This window comes from Lontra canadensis, unplaced genomic scaffold, assembly GCF_010015895.1.
Source record: "Lontra canadensis isolate GAN:19392208 unplaced genomic scaffold, GSC_riverotter_1.0 scaffold177, whole genome shotgun sequence".
In the NCBI taxonomy this organism is placed as follows: domain Eukaryota; kingdom Metazoa; phylum Chordata; class Mammalia; order Carnivora; family Mustelidae; genus Lontra; species Lontra canadensis.
Genome location: NW_022631171.1, coordinates 624,071 through 639,351, shown reverse-complemented (window position 1 = coordinate 639,351; position 15,281 = coordinate 624,071). Strand labels below are relative to the sequence as shown.

Here is a 15,281-nt window from a genome sequence, read left to right as displayed (position 1 = left end):
CCAATGGTGGTGGGGGATAGGAAGGGGAGGTGAAAGCATAAATGGCAAGGGGAGAAAACGAAGGTGCCAAATCAGTCACCTCACAAAGCTGGCAAATGTTAGAAAAGGGCTGGGGGGAATCTTGGGGCCCTTTCAGGTTAGGGGGTGTTGTTAATAATCCACATATGGGTGTCAGGAAGACTGTGCCTTGTGCTCCCCAGAAACAAAAATCCCAATTCCTCAGGGAGAAGGGAATATGCAGAGGGCCCCAGGTGGAGTCTGGTGAGGAGAACTGAGAGAAGAGCTGCCCCAAGGGTCCTTCCAATCCCACCCCTTCCCCCCTGGCCCCTCTGGACACAGGCAGCAGGTGGTGAGGGTACAGGTGGGCAGCAGCCTACAGTTAACTGGAGACCAATGCGGTGAAGACCAATGCTTTGAGGAGAATTAATACTCAGGGAAGACTGCAGATAGACAGTCTTATGGAAGAGTCTTTGTTTAAGAAGGCCACTAAGAAAATGTGCATGGGCTCATCGCCACGCATTGAGTTAATATGAGTAAATAAAGGAGGATAGAGAACAGGAACCACTGATACTGGATGAGGACTGCATTCCTGTGAGGAGAGCCAAGGCAAATCACATCCAAGCTAGTAAGGCCAATTACTTTCTGACTGATAGTGGTGGGTGCATTGATTCCTTTATTGAACTAGGGATTTCAAAGCAGTTTAGTCAGTAGACAGACGCATATGCAGAAGACTAACCAGCTGAGCAACAAGATAGGTGGGAAAGCGACTCACAACATTCCCTGGATGAAGAAGAGAGTCAGCAGCAAATTGCTGAAAAGCATATAAGCAGTTGTTTCATTGATACTAGGGAATGGGGGAGGCTCCTCCCTGATACTTCAAATGCCAGATCCACTGTATCCTGAAACCAAATGGCATTGACAACTTTGCTAAGCACAGGTAGTTGGGAGTACCCAAGAAACACTGGAAATTGCTATAAGAAAGAATTTCAGCCAAGACCAAACATCTCCAAGTAGCCATGGATCACCCATAACTTGTGCCATTTATGACTGAAGCTCAGGAATAAATGCTTGATGAAACAAGTGGAGAACATACCAGAATGCTCCACCATTCCAAGCACAGCACTGGAAAATTCCAGTAATAATGCATGGCTCACTCTCCTGCTTCTGCACTATGCCTCCTCTCTCCACTGTTTGGAAACATTACTTGCCTTTCTCTAATACTACTCCTCTCTTTTTTCTTGAAATTGACCCTCTAGCTTTGAGATGGCACAAATATCTCAGACAGGGACTTTGATCCCCTTGACAAGGTCCTGGAGAAAGGTTTTGATGCTGTCAGCCATCTCTTCATCTCTTCATCACCCACACGATCAACTACACAGAAGAGAGGCAAGAGTCCCCCATGAAGGACATGGTAGCCTTGTCACTGGAGCTCCAGCCACAGCCTGGACCCTCACCCACTGAAAGCTCCTCGCTTTCTTTCCACCTAGTTGCTTCTCCTGCTTGCAGTTTCCCAGGACCACACTCCTTTTTCCTGATGAATTGTCCTGGGGTTGGTCATTGGACTTTCTTCCTTTTCTATCTATAGTGGTTCGGCTAGTGATCACACCAAGTACTATAGAGTGCATTAATATCATATACACTGCTAATCCCCAGTGATATCCTCAGCCCCAACCTCTCCTAAAAGCCACAGAATACACAGTTAACTGCTTACTCAACATCTCCATCTGCCTACTTAATGAATATCTCAGAATTAACAAATTCACAATGAGATTTCCTCCAACAACTTCTCCCACAGAGTCCCATCTCATTTGAGGGTATCTCCATCCTTCTCATTTCTCAGCCTAAAAATGCAGGAGACACTTGATATCTTTTTCTCTCACATACTACATCTGATACATCGGGAAATACTGATAATTCTTTCAAATCTTTCAAATACTCCTGAACTTTCAAATATTCTTGAACTTCAATTTCTACTTCTGCTTCAGTGACTGGGACCAGATTTATCTCCTCCTACAAATAACTAGAAAAATGGTCAAATTATGTAAAATGATTGTTTCAAAAACACCTGAAACCAGGTGGAACAGGACTGTGATCCCTGAGAGGAGAGAAACAAATGAGGTGAGCCTACACCTGTAGTGACTTCTGCCTGGAGACGTATGTCCTGACCACAGAGCAAGGAGGGGACTCTTCAGTGGAGCACGGCCATCTTGCTGATTTGAAGAGACAGACGGGAGTTCAGAGAGGTGGATGTGCCTGAAATAATGAGGGCAAATCACCAGACAAGAGGGAACCACACAGAAAAAGTGGTCCAGAAATTTGCAAAGTTGTCCCCATGAGTCTTTGGTGGAGTATTAATCTATGAATGTGAAAGATGAAACTCTACAAGTCCATGCAAAGAAAACCGCTGGGAGATATGAGGTGAACAATTCCTACAGTTCACACTGTTATTTGAATTGTGTCCAGACAGAGTACAAAGAACTTGCTGGAAACTTGAAGAAATCGGTAAAATTTTAGAAGGGCTAAATTAATTCTAGAGATAAAGATAGACTAGGACTGCCCTAACAAAGTTCTAAAACAACCCCCTCCAAAATATCAACATAATCCAGGGAAAACTTAATTGCTGCCCCTCAAAAAACTAACATTTTTAAAGTAAAATAACAAAATGCAAACACTCAGCAATGTAACATATGCAATGTCTGGCATCTAATTAAAAAATACTAAACATGCAAAGAATTAGCAACTTATGACCCATAAGCAGTAGGAAAATGAGTCGGAAATGATAGAAATGGTGGAATCCGGCAAGAACTTCAGAACAGCAATTATACGTCTTATAAATGTGCTGAAGGATTTATACTAAAACACTAACATAGTAAGGACATGTCTATGTGTGTGTGTGTATGTGTGTGTGTGTAAATGAAACTTCTAGAAATGACAAATATATGAAATAAAATACTGGATAAGATAAACAGAATCAACACTACCGAAGGAAAAAAAAATAACAGTGAATCTGAAAGCACAGAAGCAGCAACTACTTAACATTAAGCCCACAGGGGGAAAAGAAAAGACTATAAAATAAGGAAAAGGGGGTGCTTGGAAGGTTCAGTGGCTAAGTGTCTGCCTTTGGCTCAGGTCATGATTCCAGGGTTCTGGGATCAAGGCCCAGTCTGGCTCCTGCTCAGTGGGGAGTCTAGTTCTCCCCCTCCCTTTGCCCTTCCCCCTGCTCCTGCTCTCTATCTGATAAATAAATAAAATCTTTTAAAAAATAATGAAAAAGCCTCAGTGACCTGCAGGGCCTTATCGGGTGACCTAATATATGTTTAATTAAAGTCCCAGAAGACGTGGGAGAGAAAGGACAGAAATGGTACTTGAGGAAATAATAGTTAGGAAGTTTTTAAACCTGAGGAAAACCGTAATTTGCAGAAATAAGAAACTCAATGAAACCCAAACAGTATGCACAAAGAAAAAAAATAATAACTGTTAATCTAGAGCTCAATATCCTGCAAAAATTTCCACCAGGAATGTGAAGGTAAAATAATGTCTTTCCCATACCAAAAAAAGCAGTGAGAATGTGCTGATAATGGTTTGTACTATACAAATGTTAAAGGAAATTCTTTAGCAAAGAAACAAGGAAAATGAGATGCAATAGAGATGAGGTTTTACATAAAGTCATGAAAAACAATGGGAATGGTATATATTTGGGTAAATGTAAAAGATTTTCTTATGTCTATTTTCATACCTTTAAAAGAAAATTGAAATCTTTGAAAGTCATAACTCAATAAATCTGTTAAAAAGTTAAAGAAAATTGTTTAAAAAACAAATACTATATTATATGGTTATTATTATATAATTTTTTTTTAGAGAGAAAGAGAGAGAGTGCACAGAGGGAGGGGGACAAACGGAGAGGGAGAGAATCCCAGGCTCCATGCTCAGTGGGGAACAGAACATGAGGCTCAGTCTCACGACCCTGAGATCATGACCTGAGCAGAAATCAAGAGTTGGCGCTTAACCAACCGAGCCACCCAACAATTCCTGTATTGTAGGATTTAATGCATATGTAGAAATAACATATATGGAAGAATGGGTCAAAGAATGAGAGGGGAGAAATCGAAGTATTGTGGGAGAAAATTCTTATTTTATATGTAAATGGTTATAGAATTAGTTGAAAATAGACTAGAAGATTAAAGATGCATATTTTAAACCCTAAAGCAACCACTAAATAAATACAAGAACATATAGCTAAAATGCCTATAGTAGAAATAAAATTGAATATTAGAACATGGTTGGGTGGCTCAGTCATTAAGCATCTGCCTTCGGCTCAGGTCATGATCCCAGGGTCCTGGGATGGAGTCCTGCATCAGGCCCCCTGCTCAGTGGGAAGCCTGCTTCTCCCTCTCCCACCCCCCCCAACTTGTGTTCCCTCTTTCGCTATCTTTCTCTATGTCAAATAAATAAATAAAATCTTAAAAAATATTTTAAAAAAGAGCATGGTTGATTATTCTATAATAAGATAAAAAGAGGAAAAATAAGAGCAGAAAGAAAGAATTGAAAAACATAGCAAACTGGTATACATAAGCCAACCATATTTGACAATTACATAAGTATAAATATAGAAGAGGGTCTATAATGGGATAGCATCAGAGAAATTTTGGTGGGAGATAGAACTGTACTGTACCTTGACTGTGGTTGTGGTTATGGATCTGTTCTATGTCTCTATGGATCTGTCATAAACGCATGCACTAAAAAAGTGAATTTTACTTTATTTATTTAATAAAATAAATTTAAAAAAATAAAATCAATGCTCAGCATCATTAGTTGGGAAATTAAAGTTGCAATGTCAGGGTACCAGGGTAGCTCAGTCCTTTAAGTAACCGGCTCTTGATTTTGGCTCAGGTCATAATCTGAGGGTTGTGAGATTGAGCCCCAAGTCAGGCTCCGTGCTTAGTGTGAAGTCAGTTTCAGATTCTCTCTCCCTCTTCCTATAAAGGCCCTGAGGTGCCAACCCAAGTAGAGCAGATGTTCTGTATGAGAATTCTAAGAGCTTTTTATTTTCTTCCCCCAAACTGAGATTCTTAGGATGGTTTTTAAATAAAAAGGTTATAACAGACATCATGGTGATAGGCTCAATATTATCTGTGTAAAGATACTTAAAGGGACCAATATAAATTCTTACAAAATCTTATTCAAAATCAGAATATGTTTATTTCTGACTCAGCAATTCCTCTCTCCAGAAGATTGTGCTAATTACAACCAAAAAAATTTAACAAATTTTATCAAATATGCATTTGTGATAAATCTGTGCTTTTCTTTAGGGATCTAACCAAATAAAGAGATAAATACATGAGGTCTAAGGTAGATATTTCAAGACCCAGAGATTATTGTTTGCGTGCTGAGTATGGAACAGATCAATTTCAGTTTCCTGATTGAAATTAATCTTGTAATTTCTGCCTCTCGAACTTCATATGAATTGTGTGGCCCTCAGAGTTGGTCTCTGACATGCAATCCTTGGCATCATACCCAGAAGGCAGATGGAGGAACTCTCAGGGATAAGTGAGCAGAGTTACAAAGCACCTTTCCCCCAAAGATAGAATTTAAGCCAGGATCATCTGATTCCAAATCCAGTGCTTTTCCTTTTTTATTTCGAGAGTTTAAAAAAAAAATCTAGATTTTTACAGTTCTTTGGAAGTCTTTTAATGGAAGAACATACTTGCATTAACTTGAAATAATTTGCAGAAAGGTATATGTTATACTGGATTTATCCTTTATTAAAATTTGTCTGGGCCACACTGTGAATATTATAAGCTAAATATTTGTATATGATGATAATAGAAATAATTGTCCTAAAGTGTGTAATGCTGAATAAGTATAAGAAACTTGGAAACATCTCTACTGAAACAGATTCTCTAAAACACATCGAGATGGTTGTTCAAAGTGAAAGTTTTTAATTTAATTATTTGCACCAATTGTTTTAATATATTTTCTTTATTAAGTCATAATTAATAAACGGTGACCTTCTATTAAGTGAATAATAGCATTTGCAAAATCACTGGATAAACAGAAAAGAGCTATTTGTTAGTTTCCCTTATATTCATGTAAGAAGAAAGTATATATTACTTCAAAAATTATGTCACCAGGAGCGACTGGGTGCCTCAGTCGGTTAAGCATCTGTTTGCCTTCGGCTCAGGTCATGATCCCAGGGTCCTGGAATCGAGTGCTGCATTGGGTTCCCTGTTCCATGGGGAGCCTCTTCTCCCTCTGCCTCTCTCTGTTTCTCATGAATAAATAAGTGAAATCTTAAGAAAAGAAAAGAAAAGAAAACAAAAGAAAACAAAACACAAAAAAAAAAGAAAACAGAAATCATGTCACCAGGTTTCAGTGGGGTAGATTGCCTTTAAAATCATTTTGAGTATGAGAAGTTTTCTTTTTCAGTGAAAGGAAAACTCAGTTTTCAAATCTGAATATTTAATTATAAAAACTTCCCTGAGGCGCTTGCTTGCAAACCTTCTAGTAATATCATTTTCTAATAGATTACTTATTCCCATAGTTATAATGGATGCAGGATTACTCCTAACTTCTACCTAAGACTCTTTTCTTTTCTTTTTTTTTTAGTGAGGCTGCCAATTATAGTGGGAAGTATTCTAACAGCACTGAAACTCCATTTGTGAAAAGCCCATTGATAACAATGAGCCTTTAAAAAATGGAAAGAAAAACATTGTTGCTAATTACATTTGGATTTTCTAGTTTAGGTAACAGCACATTTTTCTTGCTTTATTCAGTGTTGGAGGCAGAAAAGGAAAGTCTCTTCTGTCCTTGGAGGTACTTCCTAAATCGAATGGCATTGTCTTGCTGTTGTCAGGTCCTAGGATCCAAACTTTGCCAATGCTACTTGCCATAGCATCTGACACACATGCACCTTCAGTTTAAGCCTGGTGTAGACCCCAAAAGCTCCAAATCAGGAAATACGTCACTTACTGCATTGTAAGACACTGAGACCAGTGTCACACAGGACCAGAGAGTGGGCCCTGGACCATGTCACTATGAACCTATGGCTTCTAGACCCTTAATTCAGAAAGACACCTTTAAGCCCTGTTTGAAGAACATTTCTGAAACTGTAAGCATTTATCTATAATGTTAACTAGTAGACCCCACATCCTCACATCACATATTTAGCCATTTTGGAAAATACCATTCTGGAATTCCAATTTCAGTGTTAGTCAAATCAAGTAAAAATACTACTTTTTGTCTCAAAAATCTATTTGAAAAAAGAACCTGTCGCTTCCTTTAGATGTTAGAAAAAGGGAACTGCCGAGACATAGAATAGTCATAAATTAATCTGTTAGTGTCAAATATACTCTCAAGCAAGCCAGAGTATCTGATGCTTCTAGATTATTGATAGTTTGGCTTTTTTAAGGCTCTTCTTCAATAACCTTTCATAATTTCATTCAGATTGAGAATATACCAGATGATAGTCTTTTCATACTGTTGCCTCTGCAGCAATAATATTGCCTAGGAATAACAAAATAAATGTTAAAGACAGAAAGTGATAGTAGAAAATCAAAGCTTTATGAACTTAGCTTGTAAATTTTGGAGCTTGAAAAACTATTCAACTTTAGAATCATCTTCATTTCTACTTAACTTATCCATCTATTCACAATAATGACATTATGTTAGGCTTCCAATTGTTTTTAAAAATTCTCCACTAAAGTCATTGGAGGAGTCATTAGTCTCAAATTTCATGGCAATATTCGAAAAAGACTAGGAATTTTTCTTTGCTAACAAACTGTCACACTGCAAAAAGACTAATGCCCAAGGGATTCTTACCATTTCTCTAGTTTGAAAAAAACTTGATCATGGAAATTTGAAAATAGATGCTTTAGCACAGCAGAAAGAACAAAATCTACAGATATGCAGTTAATTGAATTTTAGCCAAAGTGCACTCTGTCAATTAAAAAGACAAAGAGAACATATTTTTCAACAACTATTTTTAAGCAAAAGGTGATGAAGACCCAAATATATGTATAGAACAAAAAAAGAACCTCTATAATTGACATAGATAAAACACCAAAAGACAGAAGAATACCAATTATTTTCAAGTATAAGTAGAATATATACCAAGATAACCTTTATTCTGGACATTTAATCAATTCTCAATAAACTTAAAAAGATTGAAAGCATAGAAAATATGTTTTTGACAGCAGCAGGATTTAACTAGATAGAAATCAATAACCAAACATTTGGAAATTAAGGAACACTTGGTTAATAATCCTTACAGCAAAGAAGAAATGACAAGGCAAATTGGAAAATACTTTTCTTTGAATGAAGAAGAAAAAACAATGTAACAAAGGTGTGGGATCCTGCCAAAGCAGTGATTAATGGGAAATGTGTAGCTTTCTTTTTAGGATTTATTTATTGATTTAAGAGAGAGAGAGAGAGAGCAAGTGGGAGGAGAGGCAGAAGGAGAAGGAGAGAGAGTCCCAAGCAGACTTCCCACGGAGCACGGAGTCCTACCTGGGGCTTGGTCTCATGACCCTAAGGTCATGATGTGAACCCATATCAAGAGTCAGAAACTTAACTGACTGGGTCATCCAGGTGCCCCAGAAATTTATAGCTTTAAATGGTGATATTTAAGAAGACTCAAATAAAATATCAAAGCCAGGAATTGGTAAACTTTGAAAATAAATGGCTAGTAAACATTTTGGGCTTTGTGGATCATAGATGGTCTCAGTTGACTGTTCTATGTTTTTTACAACCCTTTAAAAATATAAAGAACATTTTTACTCCAGAGGTGGTACAAAAATAGGCCATGGGCTCTAATTTGCCACCTTTGAACTAAGCAATTGCCTTAAGAAACTAGAAAAAGATGAGCAAATCAAACTTAACATAAGGAGGGAAAGGGGGGAAATGAATAATTGGTGACATATAAAAGCAAAAAAGAAAATCATGAAAATTTTAAAAAGCTATTTCTCTGAAATGATCTATAAAATTATAAACCTCCAAATAATAAAATAAGAGAGAGGACTCAAATTATCATACCTAGAAGGAGAAGAGTTTACTTTTAGATCTTACATACATTAAAAACATAATAAAGGAATCTTATGAACAACTTTTTGTCAATATATTCCATAGCTTAGATGAAAAGTACACATTTTGTGAAAGGTACAACGTACTAAATCTTATTCATTTATGAAAAAATAGTAATCTGAATAACGCTTATTATTAAATTCAAAACTATAAACATTCTTGGAGCACCTGGGTGGCTCAGTGGGTTAAAGCCTCTGCCTTCGGCTCGGGTCATGATCCCAGAGTCCTGGGATTGAGCCCCATGTTGGGCTCTCTGCTCAGCGGGGAGCCTGCTTCCCTTCCCCTCTGTCTCTGCCTGCCTCTCTGCCTACTTGTGAGCTCTGTTTGTCAAATAAATAAATAAATTCTAAACAAACAAACAAACAAACAAACAAACAAAAACTATCAACATTCTCTCTCACACACAAAAGAACTCCTGCCTAGATGGCTTTGTTGATAAATTCTACCAAACATTTGAGAAGGTAGTAATACCAATGCTGTTCAAACCTCCATAAAATAGCACAGAAATGAATACTTCCAAAATTATTCTTTTATTAACCTATAATGCATTATTAGCCCCAGGGATACAGGTCGGTGAATTGCCAGGTTTACACACTTCACAGCACTCACCATAGTACATACCCTCCCTAATGTCCACAACCCCACCACCCTCTCCTGACTCCCCTCCCCGCAGCAACCCTCAGTTTGTTTTGTGACATTAAGAATCTCTTACGGTTTGTCTCCCTCCCAACCCCATCTTGTTTCATTTATTCTTTCAAACCGCCCACATTGCATCTCCTCTTCCTCATATCAGGGAGATCATATGATAGTTGTCTTTCCTGATTGACTTATTTTGCTAAGCATAATACCCTCTAGTTCCATCCACGTCATCGCAAATGGCAAGATTTCATGTCTTTTGATGGCTGCATAGTATTCTATTGTGTATATATATATATATATATACCACATCTTCTTTATCCATTCATCTGTTGATGGACATCTAAGTTCTTTCCATAGTTTGGCTATTGTGGACATTGCTGCTATAAACTTTCAGATGCACATGCCCCTTTGGCTCACTACATTTGTATCTTTGGGGTAAATGCCCAGTAGTGTAATTGCTGGGTCATAGGGTAACTCTATTTTCAACTTTTGGAGGAACCTCCATGCTGTTTTCCAGAGTGGTTGCACCAGCTTGCATTCCCACCAACAGTGTAGGAGGGTTCCATCTGTCATTTCCTGACTTGTTAATTGTAGCCATTCTGACTGTTGCGAGGTGTACTTCCAAAATTATTTTATGAAGGCAGTATTACACTGATACCAAAATCAGAAAAAGTCACTATAAAAAAAAAAACAACAAAAACTGCAGACCAGTAGACTCCATGGACATAGATGTAAAAATCTTTAACAAAATCCTAGTAAATAGAACCCAGCAATATACAAAAGCAATGTATCATTATAAAGTGAAGTTTATTTCAGAAATACAAAGTTTCTTTAATATTCAAATATTGGAGGGAAAGATGAAAGAAGATGAAACTAGAGATGGAGACAAACCATAAGAGACCCAAACTGAGGGTTGCTAGAGGGGAGACGGATGGGTGGATGGGGTGGCTGGGTGATGGACATTGGGGAAGGTATGTGTTATAGTAAGTGCATGTTGTGTAAGACTGATGAATCACAAACTGTACCCCTGAAACAAATAATACGTTACATATTTTTAATAAAAAATATATTAAAACATTGAGCAAGATAAATAATCATTTCAGCAGGCTAGAAAGGGAAAACCATAGAGTTATTTTAATAAGTGCATAAAAAGCGTTTGACAGACTTCAATCCTCTTTCATAATACACACACACACACACACACACACACACTGGAAGAAAGTAAATGCAAAACATAACTGTTGAAATACATATACTCAGTCTATATAAAGGAGGCTTACAATTTGATAATAGAAGACAGTTTAATTTAAAAAATAATGTCCAAGGATTTCACTAAAGTACATATATAAATAAACCCATGAAAAAATACTCACTGTCAGTGGTTGTCATGGAAATGCAAATTAGAAGCACAATATCGCTGCATATCACTATAATGTTCCATACTAAAAATACCAAGTACTGGGGATATTGTGAGCAACTAGAACTCTCACGTGGTGCTGGTAGAAAGGTAAAGTCAGTTTTGGAGAACAGATTGACAGTTTTGTATTAAACATAGACTTTTCATATGACCCAGTAATTCTACACCTAGAGAACTGGAAACATATATCCACGCAAAGACCTGTATACAAATGTTCATAGACACTTACTCATCATAGCCGAAAATTGGATACAACACAGATGTTCATCATTCACAACTGCTGAGTGAATAAATGGATTGTAGTAAATCTATAAATTCAAATTCTACTCAGCAATAAAAAGAATGAACTATGGATACATGCAGTGATGTGCATAAATGTCAAAGCTATTGTTCTGTGTAAAAGAACTCAGACAGAAAAGGCTTTGGACTGCATGATTCCATTTATAGGACACTCTAGAAAGAGCAAAGCTAAAGGGATCTGTTACCCACAGTTACCTGGAGTTAGGGGTACAAGAAAGGAAGAGTTGACTAAAATGGCTCTAGAAAACTTCTCAATTGATTAATGTTTTATACCTCAATTGTGGTGGAGATTAAATGGATACATTTATCAGAATTCATCAAGCATACCTGAAAAAAGGTGAATTTTATTACATGTAAATTGTGTCTCAATCAACCTGACTTAAATACACACATGTACACACACACACCATGTGCCTTGCCTTATTTTATTCATAAAAATTGAGATGTATTATGGGTGTAATGATAAACGTTGAAACCATGCAGCTTCTATAAGAAAACAGAGAGAAAATCTTAGCCTCAGAGTAGACAAATATTACTTATACTGATCAAAATGCACTAATATTGAAAAAATAATATTTTGGACTTCATAAAAACTTAAAAATTATAGTAATTAACATATGCCACCAAGACAATAAATACATAAGCCACTAACTGTGGCTTATTTATAATATTTATACTGATAAAGAATTCATGTCCCATCTATAAATTAACAGTAAGAAGATAACAACCCCCCAAAATAATTGATAATTGATGAAAAGCATAAGAAGATGCTTCACCAAAGAACACTATTCAATATAAGTTTCCTACTATAGCTATTATTATTATTATTGTTGTTGTTATTTATTTGCTGATTTTAAGGGACTGGACCATTTGTTAAGTATTTTCATGTGATACTTCATGTATGTTTCATAGTAAATTGATGGTGAAAAATATTATTCTTATTTCACAAGTAAGAAAAATAAAGTTCAGAAAGACTAAGGAATATTCTCAAGGCCATCTAGCTAAATGATGGAGTCAAGACTTGATTCCAAGTCTATCTTCTTGCTGTATCTGCATCTGTATCCCATACTCTGTTTTCTCTGGTCATGATGGACAGATGATATTTAAGTCCACCCTACTCAATGTACCTCCTCCAATTTCCATTCTTCCTTCCATACACCCATTTTATTAAATCATTCTTAGCAGGTCCATATACAGTATATTTTTATTCTCCTACCAAGTATGGAATCGATGGACATTATTACAGAAAATCCTTTGTAGATTGAGCTTTAAACTGTTGCACAAAACACTTACTAACACACTTTGTTTGCTACCACTTCAGTTTATACGTTTGGAAGCCTTCCTAAAGGGAAGGTCAGGCATAGAGCCTTTTGTAGGATGCTGAAACATCCTGACCAGGCACAGAGAGGAAGAAGGAAAGAGACAGCTTTCCAGTGGTCTCAGACTTTTAATAGTTTGACTCCATCAACTTGAGAAACAGGAGCAGTGGACTTTATCCATGGATCAGTCAACTCACTCAGCCACTCTGAGGAGTCAAGAGTAAATTGAGGGCAAGTGGGAAAAAGCATCACGCTGGTGGAGGCCTCTGCATGGAAATGTGAAACCAGGGAGAGGCTGTTCCTTTACTTCACCATCAACACAATACGCTATAGTATTTCCCATTAGAAAGTTACTAAGGCACACTTACATAGCCTGGTGCTGTAGAGCAACTTACCCATTTCTCATGCTTTCCTTCTAATACTATGCTCCTGTGAAGGACATACTTCTTCACAGCAGGCAAGTACTTTTGGCTTAAAATTTGGTGCCAAGCTCAAATTTTTACACATCCAGTTGCTCTAGATATAGCCCAATTAAGTATATTTTTATCCATTTAGAGCCTGCCTGCTTTGCAGACCCTTCAAAACGGCACCCAAAGTCTGCTAGCCATACATAAGACTCACTCCAGGGTGATAAAACACCTCTGGCCACTGCTGCCCCTCAGAACTCTCTGACACAGACTCCCCATTTGCTGTGGAGCAGGATTACCCAGCTACATAAGATCCCTCTCTTCTGTGGATCTCCACTGTTCTCGCCCCTTCTGGATGGTGACCCTACACTGATGTTCGGGAAGGTCACCTGCAGGGAGAGACTTCCTTTCTCAAGCAATCTTGTCCAAATACCTCTAATAAAGTTTGCATGTGTTAGTGCTTCTTGTGGGCCTGTCATGTACTTTATGAGGACTGAAATTCCCTTAAAACCCACAACATCCTCTTTTCCTAGTCCTTCCTGGTCCTTCCTATTTTGTTCATGATAGAGTGCTCCAGGCTCTGTCCTTCAACACTCCTCCCTAACTTTATTTTTTCCTTAGGTCGTTTTATTTAGATCTAAGAATTTAAATATCTCCTATTTGCTGATCATTCTCAAATTCATATCTTAAGCACTCATCTCTCTCAAAAGTTCCCAATAAGAGACTATGGACTCTGAAAAACAATCTGAGGGTTAAGATGGGGCCGGGGGTGGGAGGTTGGGGGAGCCTGGTGGTGAGTGTTATGGAGGGCATGTATTGCATGGAGCACTGGGTGTGGTGCATAAACAATGAATTCTGTTACACTGAAAAGAAATTAAATTAAAAGAAATGAAATATTTTTTTATTTAATATTTTAAATTTATTTTCAGCATAACAGTATTCATTGTTAAATTCATAACAGTCCTCAACCAAACTATATATATCTTACATTGACTACTGTCACCTCCACTTGCTTACTTCTATTATCCCAACCTAATTTCTTTTACCTACATTGCTGATTCTTCCTATTTTCACTCCTCACAACCTTTATTTTTGCACTGCAGTGAGAATTTTTAAAAATGTAAATAGGTCACAGCAATCCTTTACTTAAAATGTCTCCATGATTTTATTTTACCCATAAGCTAAGATCCACATCTAGCCATGACCTACCAGGTCTTACTAGGCACTCAAACATTATGTCCTATCACTGCCTCCTGAATTTAGAACTCTTTTGCCAGACTTTTCTTTCTGCTCCTGGAACACAGTGGGTTTGTTCTTACTTCATGGCTTTCTTTCTCCTTCTGAACTCTTTACCTGGAATACTCTAGGTATTCCAGGTAAAGAGTATCTTGCCCAAATACTCATATGACTAGATCATACTCACCATTTATACTCAAATGTCACTTTTTTAGAGAGACATTTCTAAAACACCCAACCATTGCTCTCTTTTGCTATTGTCATACTTCTGTATCTTTGCAGCAATCACCAGCTCTGAGGTCATTCTATGTATTTGCCTACTTGTTCATTTGCTGCCTTCCTTTGCCTCAATGTGAACTCCATGGAAGGTGGACCCTGTTTGTCATTGCTGTCTCCAAAGCCTCAGTGCCTAGAGCAAGGGAGTCCAAAAATACTGGTTGAAGGGAGAATTAACTTTGAAGCCCACCTTCTTACTGACCACACTAAGTTGAATTCTTTAGATAGATCCTTGTATTTCTTTCCTAGAGCTGTTATAATGAACTATCACAGATGGTGTGGCTTAAAACAAGAGGAATTGGTTTTCTCATGGTTCTGGAGCTTAGAAGTCTGAAATCAAGCTGTCATCAGAACTCTGCTACTTCTAGAGGCTATAGGGGAAGAATCTCTCCTTGCTTCTTCCAGCTCTTGTCGGACTCAGATGGCCCCTGACTTGTGGCAACATAAATCCAATCTTTACATGGTTTTCTTGTTTTCACATGGTCTCCACTGTGTGCTTGTCTCTGTGTCCTGATTTCCCCTTCTTTATAAGGACATCAGTCATAGTGGATTAGGGCTCACCCTAATGACCTCATTTTTAAAAAGTTTTCAATTATTTTTATTAACATA

The 15,281-nt window shown here is 37.5% G+C and overlaps 1 pseudogene; it reads right to left on the bottom strand.

The window, feature by feature from the left end:
- Positions 1 to 700: 700 nt before the first annotated feature.
- LOC116860548 lies at positions 701 to 1,340 on the bottom strand (annotated as a pseudogene).
- Between the last annotated feature and the right edge of the window lie 13,941 nt (positions 1,341 to 15,281).